Here is a 16,978-nt window from a genome sequence, read left to right as displayed (position 1 = left end):
CACAGTAGTGCTATTAAGGGTTCATTCTATCCCTACCAGCAGGAACATATATCAGACTAGCCACCCAGTCAGGGCTTGGCTGGAGGTATGGTCAAGATGTAATGGTGGGATTGCCAAAGTAAAGATTTAAAGATTTGGATTGGAACCTGGTTCAAGTGGAAACAGGTAGTGCTGGTATTGCCTGTAAAATCCCCTCTTAGAAATGGACTGCAACCTGTTTTTTACTCCACTCATCTTTGGTGTCAATTACTAAGTTTTCCTTCCAAGTGTACTTTGACTAGAGTACTCATAGTCCTTAGTCGCCTTTCCTCCATCCTTGTCGGTGTCCCCCAACATGGGCCCGGTACCGGATCCTTTGGCAGTAAAAAATTAGCTACCCCTTTAAACTTAGTGTAGCGTGCAGGGCGCGGCCCCGGCATAGAAACACCCCGAGGCCCCACCCTCCGACGCCTCACCTCAGTGCCCTTTTGACATATCGGACGCTTGAATACCTGGCTGTAGTGACAATTTGAGCCCCTGGCATACTAGCAGGGGAAGGTGGGTGGGACGTATGGAGGAAAGGGGAATAAGGACTATGAGTACTTTAGTCACTACAGTAAGTAACTTTAATTACTCATATGTCCTATCCCCTTTCCTCCATCCTTGTGGGTGATTCCATCGAAATAAGACAACTGGGTGGAGCGGTAACACATGCCTCAAACTTAGGTAGAAGCGAAAAGGTTCCTCAGAACTGCCTGACCAAGCTCTGCATCCCGCCTGGAACTAGTATCCAGAGAATAATGCTTACAGAAATCAGACAGAGTGGTCCACTCAGCCACCTTACTAATGACTTCCCAAGAAGTGTGCCTCTGAAAAGCGACAGCAGTAGACTAGGCCCAAACTGCGTGAGCATGAATACCAGTGGGCACCGTCTTACCCATGGCCACGTAAGCTTCTGAAATGACCTGAACCATCTAATGGGCAACGGAGACCTTGGAGGCCTGGGAGCCACACCCCCAAACATGACAAACAAAGCTTCCGACTTCCAGAAGGGTCTCATCTGGGAGAGATAGAACTTGAGCACTCTGTGGAGATCCAGGGAGTGCAACGCTCTTTCTGCCTCTGGCTGTGGATTCGGGAAGAACACCGGCAAGCAAATTTCTTGGTTTAAGTGGAACGGTATGACCACCTTGGACAAGAAGTTTGGATGAGTGCGCAAGATCACCTTGATGCTGTGGAAAGTTGTAAAGGCTTCACAGGATGACATCGCCTGCAGCTCACTGATTCTACGTGCAGAGGTGAGAGCCACCAGCAGAACTGCTTTCAGGATGACCCAACCTGATGTCGATCAATGCCATGTGTTCAAAAGGTTTACGCTGTAAGGCGGCGAGAACCACATTCAGTTCACAGATCGGATGTGGCCTATGCATAGGTGGGAACAATCTGAACAAACCCTTGAGGTGGGCCTTAACCACTGGGTTGGCCACTCAAAGTCTGATCCAGTGTGTTCCTGTACACCTGGATGGCCACCAGGTAAGTGTGGCAAGTATCCTCATGGACCCCAGACCGGGTCAGGTTTGCAAAAAAAGACGGCACGTCGTCCAAAGAGCAGGAGCCGGGGTCGAGGCCCTCACTGAGGGCCCAGTGACAGAACCTGGTCTACTTACTCCTATATTGCCAGCGAGTGGATGGCCTCATGGTCTCCTGTATGATCTCCAAGTTTTCTTTGGCGAACAGCAAGGATTGGAAAGTCAGCTGATCAGGAGCCAGGTCGACAGCGCAAGTTTGGCTGGGTCTGGGTGTTCCACCACCCCACGCTGCTGAGTAAGGAAGCCCCTGCCGGGGATCGGAAGACTGACCAGGCCCTGAGCCCGGAGTTGGAGGAGCTCGAAGAACCATGCCCTCGATGGTCAATAGGGGCCGATTAGGACAAGTCTGCAGCCCAACAAGGTCCCAAATTTGCAGAGGGTCCGCTGGAGCAGTGGCGGAGGAGGAAAACCAATAGCACCTGCGGCTGTGCCAGCAGAGCTGAAACGAATCTCACAGCAACTCAAGGCCCGACCCGCCCATGACGCAAAGAGGGGTCACTTGGAATTCTGGGAAGAAGCGAATAAGTCCAGATCTGGGATCCCCCACATCTGGCAGAGGGGTAACAAGGAGTTGGTTTCTAATTACAACTCGTATGTGTTGTACCCCAAACAGCTGAGCTCGTCCGCCTCCACATTGCTGTCTCCAGGAGAAGAACCGCAGAGATCTAGATCCCCTCCGACAACACCCACTCTCAGATGGAGACCACTTCGATGCAAAGGAGGGGAGAGTGGGCCCCCCTGCTTGTTCAAGTAGAACATTGTTGTCAAATAGTCGGTCCTGACCAGGACCGTATTGCCCTTGATGACTGTCAAGAAAGCCTTGAGCGCTAGGCCCACCGCCTTGAGCTCCTGAAGGTTGATATAGAGTAGGACCTCCACCGTGGATCATGCACCATAGATCTAATAGTTGTCCAGAGTCGCCTCCCAGCCCAAGAGGGAGGAATTTGTCATAACCACCAGAGTCAGATCCAGCTGAGAGAAGGGGGCTCCCATTGCCATATTGCTCTCGAGGAGCCACCAGTGATGATCCGAAAGAAGACTCAGAGAGATGGCCAGCTTGTCCGACTGCTCCACCGTTTCCTGGTCCCAACAAGATGCCAGGTGGAGCTGGAGGCGTTCCAACCCGAGTCTGGCATGCCGTACCGCGAGCATACATGAAGCCATGAGACCAGGCAGGTGTTGGAACCACCACACTGAGGTAGTGGAGTTGGGCCGAAAGTGATGAATTGCCCTCTGGAGGGGCAGAGTACTGTCTGCCGTGGGGAACACCCTCTGAACGGACGTGTCCCACCTTACTGTGAGAAACATAATGTCCAGGGGGGATTTAACTGCGACCTCCGCTGGTTGAGGGAAAACCCCAGTTGATGCAATCCATCCGCTAGTCAGAGTGATCATCTTGAAACATTTGCGGGGTAAAGACAGGTTGAGGAACAAAAGGTCCAGGACAACCCTCCGGCCCACCCGGTTGTTCTCGGGCACTGCAAAAATCCTGGAATAATACCTGGAGTCCCTGTCTGGAGGTGGCACCGGTTCCACTGCCTGCATTTCCAATAAGAGCAGGATCTCCCACAGGAGCGCAGGCGACCCTATCTGCAACAGCGGAGGATAAGGAGGAGGGGGGAAGAAAGAGGAAGACTGAACTCCATGGAGTCTACTGAAAGAATCCAAGGATTCGTAAAAAAAACGATTCCAGTTGCTCACAAAGAGAGCCATCTGGCCCCCCACGGGATAACTGTGGCCTGACCGAAACATCATTCCTTTTTGCCATTAGAGGCAGGTGCTGAGCAGGGAAAACTGAATAAGCCTTGCAGTGTCCTCTGCTGCTTCCTCCTATGCTCCAGGTTGGCATGTTCTATGGTCGCGAAACAATTTGAAGCCGCTAAAGGCTTGGTTGAGATCACAAGGGACTTTGCAGTCTTGGTGGACGTCTTCTTTTTTGTTAGTTCGTCGTCCGTAGACAAGTGGAACAGATTTGGACTCTCGAACGGGAGGTTGAGGATCCTATTCTGCATGTCCTTAGAATATTTTGTTGCGCGCATCCACGCCGTCCGCCCATCTTGACACCCAAGCAGAGGCCCCTGCTGGCTGTGTCAATATGGGAGACTGTGAACTCCATCAGATCCTGCGCCTCAGCTAGACCGCCTTGAAGGAGGCCTGACTTTCTACAGGCAAGCATGTGAGAAAGTCTACAGGCAAGCATGGGAGAAATTCCCCATTCTCACACCACAATTTCTGGTTCTCCCCCGCAATGGCATCGGCGTTGGCCTGGCACAGATGAAGACTGGCGTTCAAGAAGCATTTCTTGCCGAAAGACTCGAGAGCCTTATCATCCTGGACAAACAGTTGGAGGCGGCGCAGGCCACCGAAGAAGAGGAGGAAGGCTTTGAATATAAAGACGCAGCCGCAACGACTGAATGTGGTGGAGGATGTGATGCTAGGAGAACTGATTCCCAATCCAAGAGCTGAAAACTGCCATCCAGCTTCTTGTTAATCTGGGCTTTGGCCTGTGGCTTCTCCCAAAACCTCTTCGCCACAGAGGGCACGTCTTTTTGCAGAGGAATGCCCAAGCGGACCGAGGAGCGCAGGGCCAAACCCTCTGAAAGCACCCCTGGCTCCTGTGGGGCCTGTTCCAGATGAGGCACCCCTAAAAACTCTGCTAGGCCCTGAAGACAGTCATACAATTCTTTGACTCATGCAGAAGGCTCCTCTTCGGGCATGTCGTCATCTCACACTGCCCCGTTTTTGTCAGCTGGAGGGGAGTCTGGGTCCTGCTGTGGTGGAGTCGGAGGAGACCCCCTCTGGTTTGTCCCCAGAGAGGACTGCAGTGCCACAGGCTTCTGCAGCAAGGGCAGAGTCGTTAGAGAAGGAGGAGTGACCACCAGAGCGAAAGGATTTTGGAGGAGAAGGGGGGCCTTACCGGGACCCCCAGAGGGACCGGCCGAAGGCCCAAAGGGGAGACCCTTGGAGGCACCACCTGGGGTACCACCTCCTTAATCAGATCCTTGAGGAATCCCAATGTCTGCAGAGAGCGCATAGGTAGAAGGAAGCACTTGAAAAAATGATCCTCGCAGGCCGCTGGATCGCAAGAGAGGGGTCACGGCCTTCTGACGTGCTGGACCGCCTGTCCTGCTCAAAGCACTGAGGCCCCTGTGAAGGGTATCTTTAAGGCTGGGAAGCATATATATACAGCCCTGTGGGGACCACGCGCCTGGCCCCTGAGGCCCTGAGCTACTGACAGATGGAATAGGACTGGATACCCTCTGCGTTGCCCATTCAGAGGGTGATGGAGCCGTCCGAGGCCTACTGTCAGAATCTAAGATGGACTCCGGTCATGCAGGCATGGATCACATGCTTGTCTGCCATTTTAGGAGCATGTGCCATGCCCTGGGACGGAGGGCGCCAGGGCTCCCAACCCTGTGCTTGGTCCGACATGGGCGAGGACTGTGTGTGCCCCGACCCTAAAAGCAGAAGCGCCAGCATCTGAGAGGGCTCCGGTAGGCCTATGGATCTCAGCCAGCGGGCTGGCAGTCGAATTGTCCCTCGCGACCTTGGAGTGGGCTCTGGGCAGCTTTTTGCCCTCAGCCGCCAGGCTGGTAGTTTTATGGGACTACGCCTAAGGCTTGCGCTTGGAACTGGAGCTGGAGCTCGAAAGCTCCTCACACCCTGGTGCAGGAGAAGAAGAGGAGGAGCTTAACCGCCCCTGGGTCCATCGTCTAGGGAGCCGGTAGCCTTGACGGCCTCAGGCCTACCACCAGTGTTAGTGTCCAAGGGACCCCTCCCAGCCGGAAGCCCTGGGAAGGAGTCTTCAGGTGGGGTTCCTTAGCAAATAGAAGTTCTAACTTCTTGTGATGCGAGGTCTTGGCCACAAAGTCCTTCGGATGACCGTGTGGTGAAGCGTGACATATCTCCCTCAAGCGGGAAAGTCAATTCTTCAATGAACGATGACCGAGAGATCTGCAAGCCATGCACACGTCCCAGCGGTGGTTAGGCCCTATGCACTCAAGCAAGAGCGCGTGGGGGTCAGAGACCGGGAACAACCAATCGCAGGATTCAGCACATCTTGCAAAGCCTCCTGCTGCCGACATGCGCCAGGGGAGGCAAGGCACCGAAGGGAGGTGAAGACAAAAAAAGGGGCGCACGCATACAGTTGAAAAGGTTTCTCTGCATAGCTGCCAAGTCCGACACTGTCTGTGCTGAAAAAGGGACTTCGGTGAGGTGCCGGAGGGCGGGGCATCTGGGACGTTCCTACGCCAGGGGCAGCACCCCACATGCTATATACTAAAGGGTAGCTCATTTTTCGCTGCCAAAGTTTCCAGTATCGTCGACATGTTGGGGTGTTCCCACAAGGATGGTGGAAAGGTGACAGAGTGCATAAGTATGATAGCCCATGGTGCAAGGATTTTTTACGCCTTGGGCTATTTTGGCGCCCTCTTACACTAGAGACAGATTTAGGGTGAATTTGCAACAGCCAAACAGGCCAGAGCGCGTGACACCCTTGGTTTGCTTATATTTTGCAACACTGAAGTGTGATGGATAGAAAAGCTTTTTAATCATAAGTACTAGCAATTAATACGAGCAGCTTGGAGGAGCCTAATGGTATGAAATGTGGAGACAAAACTGTACATTAATTCAAAAGAACCAGTACAGACCTATGGGAGAAACAGAAATAAAGCAGCAAAGACAAAACTGGAGATTAGGGTATAAGGTGTGTTAGATACATACCTGGGGGCGGGTAGCACTGCGACTGTCAAACTGGATAGTCATGGCCTCAATCACTACTGCCTAGTCACACTGTGCATACAAACATGTATAGCATTGAACGATGCCAAAGGGCACACGCGGGACTACGAAGCCCATCGAAATGTAAGCAAACTTCACACTGGCACGCGCTAAGATGTGCACTGGCCAAGTCAGCCCATTCAGGAGACAGCATACAAACATACCACCTCATCTGGAAGAGCATTTCACCCACTTTATTCAACGATGCACGCTGCCCCACTGACGTCCTAACAGTGGACAGCTAAGTAACGTGGCACCTGCCAGGCCAAGGGAGGGAGATTCCGCGCATAGCTGCGCCCAATCACATCGTCGACTATCTGCGGCATGCTGGCACTAGTGGGCCAAAAACCGTCAGACAGCGGCCCTGGGCCCTGTCTCCGTCCTAACCCACCGACTCTCGCGTGCGTCAGCCTAAAACCCACTCCACGAAAATCAAAATTCGGAGCAAGTTTAACTGGTTCTAAAATAGTTCAAGAAAAAAAAACTGATTCAAAAGAAAGGCACATGCGATCCGTGGAAGATAGTAGAGGGGCCGGCAGGCATTATGTAATTGCTTTGGTACAAGATGGCACCCTTGGCAAAGTGCCATCTCAGTGTTGAGTTTTCAGTGGGCCAGCATTTTAATAGTACTTACCAGTAATGTAGGGTGGAATGTAAGCTCAGGTGTCTCCTAGCTGTTTAATAGAGAATGTATACGGCAGCCATACAGGTCGTATGATGACAACGAGGAACTGAATAGCTGCCATTTTAGGCCCATAACCCACGTTAGCTACAATATATTTTGTATGTTACATGACACTATATTTTGCCTTTATCCCACGTTTCCAAACGGTTGGAAGTATATAATTCACACGGACGAGATGTTAAACAAAACATTATCTTTGTTTGATAACGGGGTGTGCTCCCATCTTAATATTATTTGCTTTATTGACCATAACATTATAGAAGACTAAGTGAGCACAGCCAGGCTTGTAAGCAGGGACGCATCAGGGTCATTAAAACATTGCAGTTGAAATGGGCCCCAAACATCTGCTCCACGCCACACTCGAACAGCTGACTACATGTTGGTAGTCTTAATACACAACAACGTATTTCTTTAATTCATGAAATTGAATGTGCGCTTAGTCGCACGCACATTACAAGATGCCCTTGCTGTTGCCCAACAACCAGCAGAGCTGTTCTCACCCCGCTGCCTTTTACTTCCAGCTCATCTGTATTAGCAATCTACAAAGAGCAATAACTACCTTTTCAGTGGAAATTTAGCGTTTCAGCTCCCCGCTGACTGCCTGCCCCATGATAACCTGCAGCAATTAACATCTGTGCTGCCCCTGACAAATCTTCAGCCAACCCTGGTTGTAGCCACTGAACTGTAGGCTATACAGTTATCTCTGCTGCTGCCCGGGGCGCTGAACCCACTGAGCTATCATTTTAAAAAGGGTAACTTATGTTGCATCTTTCAATTAATGGGCACGGCTTGTGAACAGACTCTTAGAAATTAAGAGTAGCATGCCAGGGGGTAAAGGGGGATGGAGGGGGCTTTTGGAGGCGTGGTATTGGGCCTAGGGGGAGCAAATAGGTTAAGGGGGACTTTCCAGGGCCTGGATGGCATGATGACATCATGACTTAATACCTTACAAGGTATTAGTAGCATATTTGATCGAAAAACATTTGACCTATTCGATTTGACAGAATTTTTTTGATCGTTTTTTCAGTCAAATTAAATTAAATAAATATGTGGGATGGGTAAGTGAATAGATTAATGTGGGGGGGAGTTAGGGAAAGCAGGGTTGCGAGGTTCTCCCCCCGCATTTTCGACCAAAAAAAAGACCCCAAAAATCTGCTGGTTTCGAGTGTATGAGGGCAGGGGGCTTTACGAGAGGTGGTGCTCCCCCTCTTTCTTCTCAGCACATGTGAGACTTGGCGCCTCCGAATGGCAATGCTACTGCTTTCTTCATTTGTGTGCAATTTATGAATTTAATTGAAGTCACTTGTTCTGGATTAACACAAAATTACATGTTCTGTGATGTTCATTTAACTGTTGCATTTTGCTAAATAAATGTGGAGAAATGCCTTCCAAAAGCATCGTGTGCTGTGTCTGTCTCCTTGGCCTTACCGGCTGCGAGTCCCATGAAACGCCTTACACTGCATGAGGTACAGAGAGCAGACTGATGCAGAAGGCACCAAGCCTGGTCCCGCTGTAAAAACATAGCTAAGCTGAACCAGCTGAGCCAAGGACAGGAAAGAGAAGCGCTACAAATAAGGAAGACCACTTAAAAATCTAAACATATGGGGGCAGGGAGGGTCACTACGCTGCGAGAAGTGAGGTATATAAATATTCTGTGTGAACACAGCGAAGCACTCGTTAGTTGCGTGTTGTGTTATTCTAACCCAAACCCCTTGCGGTGGGCAACCAATCAGGAACGTGGGATATAGACAACGATACAGCAAATTCACAGCAGGGGAAAGGTTGTCTCCAAACTGGACTTGGCACACGCCACACAAGGCATGTCGTGGCCAATATCCTTTCTGGCATCTGAAAACGTTTAACTGCTTTGGCGGCTATAGCGCTTCTGATGGCCACCATGCATATTAGACAGAGCACATATATCCAGCCTCTGCCTGCAAGGGCATGGAAGCAAAGGCCTGCACGTTCGCTATACATTGCCAGCGCTAGGGGTATTCTGAAACCTGCCCTACAAACCACCTGATCTCCAGTTTTTCCATGACTGCGGCTCTCGTGCAGGCCCTCTCACGCTTCCATAGAGAGAAAGTAGGTTGAGGCATGAAGACGAGGCCTTCTGTCGAACGACTGACCATATGGGGGAAGATGAGAGCTATTTTAGCAGGAGCCCAAGTATTGCCAGTACTCGCTAACAGAGAAGGGGTCATTGAGCTTAATGGGACTTGGCAGGCCTTACGCCCCATGCCCATATTCAACGGCACCAAGCTGTTGCGCTGTAAAGAGCGTACTGCCCCTAGACATGGGCATTCAGAACGCAACAAAGCAAACTTTGACTGTGAGCTCAAAATATGGCCCCCACCAGCGCCGGATTACACCCTGTGGAGGCCCCTAGGCAGTGGAAATGTCGGGCCCCCCTCGCAAATTATCGCCTAATATGTTTTTAATTTTCAGCAACGCTTTATTTTGATCCGTTGTAGCAGGGCCCCTAAAAGGAGTGGGGCCCATAGGCTGGTGCCTACTTAGCCTAATGGATAATCGGGCACTGGCCCCCACTGCCATCTGCTGTGTGCTTAACCATGCTCACTTCAGGAATAGGGAGGGCAGATAACGGGGTGCCTCTGTAGCATCTGCACTCTCCTCACTTACAACGCTAACAAAACCCTCAGACTGGCCTTGGTACGCAGCTGCCTCGATTATTGGGCTAGCCTTCTCTTGGGGCCCCCCTACTCCTTCTCTTCATTCAGTGAGGTACTCGACTTCACCACCGTAATAGCTACAACCTTCCCGTCTCTTCTCCCACCTCCAAACGCCACCTCCATGCCAGTTGGCTTTCCATGAAAACTAGTCCCTCTTTAAATGGGTCTGCTTGTTTTCAAAACTCTCCATGAGTCTGCACCTGCCACCGCCACACAGCTACTACCACCTCCTGCTACTCTCCTTGGTGCTTCCTCAGTTCCACTGCACTCGCTAAGGTCTCCATTCCCTGGCTATAGCGCACTTCCTCTCACTGCCACTCCTCCCTTCTTTCTGCGCAGCCCACAAACTCCGTTCCGCCCCAGATCAAACACTCTACTACTCCTGCAAATCAGCACTAAAGCTCCACCTCCTAGAACAGGAAGGAGCTTCTTCTACTTACCCCGCATTATTCCCCCTCCATGATTATCCTGCACCGAGCTTCAGTGTGTGTGTATTAACTATCCTGCACATTATCAGTCCTCTTGGTGTACTGTATGTTATATGTCTGTCCTGTCCCTGCTTTCTGTTCTACGTATTCACTTCGATCCACCAGTCAGTTGCCAATACCTTTCCCCGTTAATGTACAGCACCTGTTCCATGGTTGCACAGTGACTTCTGTACCTTTGGAAGTGTTTCTGGGAGAAACACCCTCTCTTATCCTCACATACAAATACAAAATAGAAATGCCTCTGTTTTCCAGTCTTGGACTTTCATTAAACAACGTAATGCATTCTGGGAAACAACAGCCCAGGCTAATATCAATTGGAACACATTGGACTCAAGCCTAAATCACTTGAATAAGAGAAGAGCTGTTCATGGGGCACACACTCTTCCGAAAGACAATGTGAAGAAAGTCCTTCAAGTAACTTTTTAGGAAGTACCTACAGTAGCCACCAATTAATGCTCATGTGCCCTCCGTCCATGCATAGATACAAGGGCTGATCCCTGAATTCTCAGCTGCAAGTATTAATAACATGGCATCCATCACATGCTCCAACCTGTTCGACATCTTCAGCCTCCCCCCTGAAACAGGGATCTTCCCGGCCTGCTTCAAAATAGTCATAGAACTGCGTATGCTAAAAAACAAGGCTGATGCTAACATCACTTGGTCTGTCTCCTTTCTCCCCATTACTCCAAAGTTCTGGAATGATTGGTCTTCAGCCAGATCACCAGCTACTTGGAGATTAACAGACGCTGTAAGCGGCTTCAATCTGGACTCCGCTGCCGCCACTTCATGGAAATGGCACTGACTCACAGCTCTAACTTTCTTACTTCGGCCCACCACTCAATTCCTCTATTCTCATCTCTCATTTTGCTGGATCTCTCAGCAGCCCTTGACACTGTTGACCACTCCTCCCTCCTTCTGGCACTCTCCAACATTGGTGTCCGAGAGTCTATGCTAGACTCGACCTTCCTGCCAACATAGTTTCACCTCTCCTCGCCACCCAACTTTCCTTTCCCCCAAATGTTCTCTCGTCATCCATAAGGCAAGCAACTTTGGGGTCTTTGTTGATAGTCATCTCAAGCTTCAATTCATCACCATCCCTACCACCACCACTTGGCATAACTCTAGCAACTGGGAAACCTCCTCTGTTCTCACCTATTATTCCACTAAAACTATCATCTCTACATTTGCAATAAGTAAGTCGCCCTATATACTGCTTTAACCTTCTCCTGGGCTCCTCCCTCTACTTGTTTGCCCACCTCAAAAATATTCTCAACCTCTATAATCTGCCCTGCTTCTCCAACACCTCTCTGCACCAACTCCACAAACACTGTTTTTCAATGCAACATTGAGTATTATTCCAATTCCTAGTGTTCGTCTTCAAATCTCTCCAAGGACTAGCCTCGCCTTATCTTCATAGCTATCACCTGGTACTCTCTGCCACGCCCCCACATTCCAGTGCCATACTCAATCTCACTGACCCAGCCGCCTTGCACAGCCCCCACCCTTCTCCCTTCTGGCCCACCCTTCTTCCTTCTGGCCTCAAATCAATAGAATGCTCTTGACTCTAGCAAATGTACCACCAACATCCTAGCCCTTAAATCGACAATCAAAAACCATCTCCAGTCCTTGGAAGGGAGCCTTGCCATATTCCGGCATATCATGTGCTCTGTTCGTGTATTACACTCCCCATCTCTAAATGCTGCACATAACTCTGATTACTATAAATATCATTCCTCATTCTGTGTGTGAACGTACGTGCCCATTATGGCCCTTCTATCCATCCATCCATCCATCCATCGGCAACCTCACGCAGAGACCTTTCTAGTGTAAAAGACCCTAACACTGTAACTTCTCTATTCTAAGACACCTACCTGTGGGCCCACTGTGAACTCTCTTTGTACTCTCGTTTTGTCTCTGGTCAAAGCACCATACCATCTCTTTAAAAAAACACAAACAGAAAACCAATATGTCCTTCTCTGCTTGCAAACAGACTGAGTTTTTTTGTCAGATGAGTTGGATAGAAAACTGACTTGTACTTGTGTGTCCATGGCACAAATGAACAGAAATACTGATCGTTCCAGATGCGCAACCCAATATCAGGTAAGAAAATACCCAACGCTAGTTAGTGACTCTATTCTGACAAGACGCCGAGGACAGACCTCTCTGAATATACTCACCAACCACCCGGCATGAAATAAGCTGCACAGAGAGATTTCTCGCCATACACAATGGTCAGCCCTTTGGAATCCTCTTCTCAGCCATCTGAGGCTCGTTTAAGATTTTGTGAGATAACACAGAGGTCTTAAGACCAATTTATTCTTGACTACCTTTGGTCCAAGTGTGCCCTGAAGGCCCGATATGGTGGTGTCGCAACCAAGAAGGTCTTTTTAGGCAGACATTTTCCAAACACTATAATTGTCGAACCTTGGATGCTCCTTTGATGGTCATCCCTTGGTGAGGAGGAGGGGCAACGTGTTTGTCTTGGAAGCAAGACAACGCAGCGCAACACAGGTTCGAATCCCGAACCTGTGCTTAGAAACGAATCTCTGGTATTAAGCACGTTAGCGCAAAGATTCCTAAATCTGGTACAACTTGTTAATCAGGCATTTCTTGCCTGCTAAAAGGCCATCCGAAGAGACTGCGATGCAGCATGATCACTAGTCAAGAAACATTAGATATAGAAAAAAGACAGAGCGCCTGGACCTGAATCCCATATTGGCATGGCATCATTTTACACTAAGAGCTACTGGGTAACTAAAGAAAAGTCAATTGTGTCTGGCTCCACTGTCATCCAAGCACAGGAAGTTCTACATCCCAAAATGTGTTAAGTGACCTTAAAATGATTGAAGAGGAGGAAGGAAGTCAATAATAACAGGAAAACGCAGAAAAAGAAAGTGTTTCAAGTGATGGCTTTTCCAATATTATATAGTAGTCCCGGGTTAAAGTGGTGGCCTATGTGCAAGTCTCTTGATATAATGATATAATGACATTTTAACAGTCTCACCCTTCCGCTCAAACTATTAACAGCTAGCATTCCCAAGTCAAGAAGGCCCCTAAAGACACATTTCCCAGTGCAACATGTTTTCATCTTTTAAATGAGAAGCAAATATTTGCTCTGATCGGTCATTCTTTTATTTTTTTAGATAGAAGTAAAGAAATAAGGACATGAGTTCTGAGACTGGAGTTCTTATTCCATGTATTCTACTAGACCAATATTTGTGATATGAGACAATCGCTGTTTCTCAAAATATCTTAATACCACTAAAAAATAGAGCATAGAAAAAGATCGTGCTCAGTAGCATTAACTTTTATTTAATTTTGTTGTGTTTTTGTTAAATCTTTGCTGCCCTTCTGCCACTGGTTGTGCTCCCAGGCCCACCATGCTTCCCTTTTCCAGTCCAGGATCTCCTGCAGTCCTCCAGGTGAGCAGAGTGAGGGTTCATACCACCCTCTAAACACATTATCCTGAGGGCAGCCAGCAGAGGGCAAGGGCTTACACCCGTTTGCCTGTTCATTGCGTCACCCACCTCCTGCTCTGTCACACTCCCTGGCTCAGATTCAAACCGCCCTATCACCAGAAATAAGGACATGAGTTCTGAGACTGGAGTTCTTATTCCATGTATTCTACTAGACCAATATTTGTGATATGAGACAATCGCTGTTTCTCAAAATATCTTAATACCACTAAAAAATAGAGCATAGAAAAAGATCGTGCTCAGTAGCATTAACTTTTATTTAATTTTGTTGTGTTTTTGTTAAATCTTTGCTGCCCTTCTGCCACTGGTTGTGCTCCCAGGCCCACCATGCTTCCCTTTTCCAGTCCAGGATCTCCTGCAGTCCTCCAGGTGAGCAGAGTGAGGGTTCATACCACCCTCTAAACACATTATCCTGAGGGCAGCCAGCAGAGGGCAAGGGCTTACACCCGTTTGCCTGTTCATTGCGTCACCCACCTCCTGCTCTGTCACACTCCCTGGCTCAGATTCAAACCGCCCTATCACCAGATAAGGGATGATAACCCACTAGAACTCTCTTGCTTATCCTCGTAATGTGTGTCATACTGTGATTTTGCTCCCAGGTGTCCCAACATTATGAATGCCCGATTGTGATATTGCTCTTGGTGTTTCCCTAAAATGTTGCTCCCTTGTGTTCCAACGTAATAGGCATCTTACTGAAATGGTCCCTCCACAATTCTACTCTCCTGTAATTTGCACCAGAGTGTTCCACAGTGATCTTGCCCCTTGGTGCCCTTTGCTATTAGTGCTCTTACATGTTTTACATGCTTTGATCCACGATGCCCAATGTAATTTGCGTTGCTGGCTCCTAGATATTGCATCTTAGCTATCAGCATTCTGAGTTGTTACTAGGCACCCCATCAATAATCTGCCTGGTTTGGAATTGCTGTTCTAAATCCACCATTGAATTATTCTCACCCACCATCATACTTGGTACCCACTGCTGCATGCCCCCCTATGTTTTCCGCTGCACCCTGTGCTTCACCACTCATCCAGGACTAGTCAGCTGCACACTGCCAGCCAGAGATGCCAGACCACACCACAGTCCCTCACAACGTCTCCCCTCAAGTACCTTACCCAGAGGACACCACCAGCAAGACACTGCCAAAGGAGCAACCCTGCCCAGCGTGAGGTTGCCATGGTAAGATTGGATGGATACTCCAAGTTACCCACTGTGGGAAGTAGAAGAAGGCATCAGCCAAAAGGGTGGCATTTTGCACAAGGCTTTTATTGAAAAAGACCTACCTTTCCTTCTACTAAAGGGGTTGCCCTACCTAACAGAACTCTAACTAGGGTGCTCGTCGTCAGGGTGGTTTGTCCAAAGCAACAAGTCTGTCCCCTGTCCAAAAAAACGAACCTACTACTGACCCTACCACTAATCAAAAAGGATTCAGAAAGAAAAAGGAGCTCAGGAGAATGACTCCCTTCTCCAGGCCCAGCTGGCTCAGCCTTGGTGACTGATCTTATAGTCTTGTTTACCAGTTCTAATTAGTCCCCAAAGCTCCTCAAAGGGACTTCATTGGTCTTTCTCTAGTGTCGATTAACTTTTGGCTCTTAAAGTCTAAAACGGTTCTTTCCTTAAATGTTGGTCAAATACTCTGTTGCTTTCTTGGTTTTGTTTTAACAAACTGTTGTTCCCACTATTGGGACACGGGAGGCTAGTCCTGTAGTACTCTTGGCCTTTCTTAGGGTTTCCACAGTCACTCTAATAAGGCAGATTACTCCTGTACAACTCTTGGTTTCTTCTAGGGTTTTCACAATCACCTTGATGAGGGAGACTTCTCCTCTATCACTCTTGCCTTTTCTTATGGTCTTCATGTTTACTGTGACTAAGGAGACCACTCCTGTAATATTCTTGTCTTTTCTTATGGTTTTCACAATTACTGTGACAAGGGAGATCCCTCCCGTAACACTCTTGGCTTTTCTTATGATCTTCAAAATTACTGATACGAGCAAGATTACTCCTGTAGCAAACTTTATTTTGCCCCAAACCCCTACAGGAGTTGCCCCCGTTACCTTGAATTTGATAGGGGCTCATCACTGGTTCTTCCTGGGGTTGGAGGCTGGCTCGTTCTCTGTAAATGCCCCAAGTGTTTCTCCGCTTTCATGTATGTTTGTGTGGCTCCACAGAGCGTTTACCTTGTCGGTGTAGTTTATGGACCATTGGTCCACCTCCCAGAGGTCACACCTCCGTCTGACTTCTTCCAGCTTTCAAGTGGGATGGTTTTCTGTTGAGTCACGGATTACTCATCTGACCTTTCCATGTTGTGCCCTCGACCGAGGAGCAGCTTCTTTCCAAAACCTTCTTGCTCCTAGGTTTGGGCTTCCCGGGCTGACGTTGGCTTCTCTCTTTAACAAGTCCTTCCTCTGTTTTTATCCTCTGTTGCTGAGTCCTCTCCAGCGGAGGATCGGAGTCCTTCCTTTGTTTCCAAGAGGTGTTGGTGAGCAACCGTTGGGTATTCTCATATGTAGACCCTGAGAATCCTCTATTCAGGTGGCCAGGGGAGGGCCATCGCTCTTGGAGACCAACTCTGGGGAGTGGACGAGCGAGGGAGGATTACCTGGGTAGGGGAGCCAGGGGTTGTTCTCGTGGGAGTAACCCAGGTGAGGCACGGTTTTCAAATGCAACGGCAGTCGAGGAGGAGGAAGACCCAGAAGCCTTTTTGGGGTATTCTGATACCAGTATCCCTAACCCAAGAAGGAGGTAGTGTTAACTTTAACACTTACTTGTCTTCCTCTGGCTTAGGCCAGAGAAAAAGGAAATCACCCCAGTCATATACAGATGGGACCAGGGGGACTCCCTTCTTTCCTCTATCAATCACCTTATAATGATTTTATATATGATATGATAGTTTATTTGTATTGCGCTCGTACACAAGTGTTTCAGAGCACGACAAGGCAAGGGAGGGGAGGGGAGCAGGGGAGAATACAAAAATCTTACTAGGCCCAGTGACATTGAGAATGCGCAAGTGCATGGGAAAGGGTAAGGGGCAAGTGCGTGGAAGGGGGAGAGTAGAGAGTGCAGAGCAGAGGAGAACAAATTAATAATAATAAATACAAATACATAGATAATGGAGGCAATAAACAGTGGTAGTGCAGCCAGCAAGTGGCAAGTGCTGTGTTTACAGCAGCAGAACTGGGTAAGTCTGAAAAGTGCAGAAAACAAAGAAAATGGGGGTCAGGGGGACTGTATGGGTACAAATACAGTCCCCAGTGCAAGGGGTGGCCAGGAGGCAGTGCGGGAGGGTGGCAG

This window comes from Ambystoma mexicanum, chromosome 9, assembly GCF_040938575.1.
Source record: "Ambystoma mexicanum isolate Mex_15411 chromosome 9, UKY_AmexF1_1, whole genome shotgun sequence".
Taxonomy (NCBI): Eukaryota; Metazoa; Chordata; class Amphibia; order Caudata; family Ambystomatidae; genus Ambystoma; species Ambystoma mexicanum.
Note: the sequence above shows the minus strand (reverse complement) of the source record.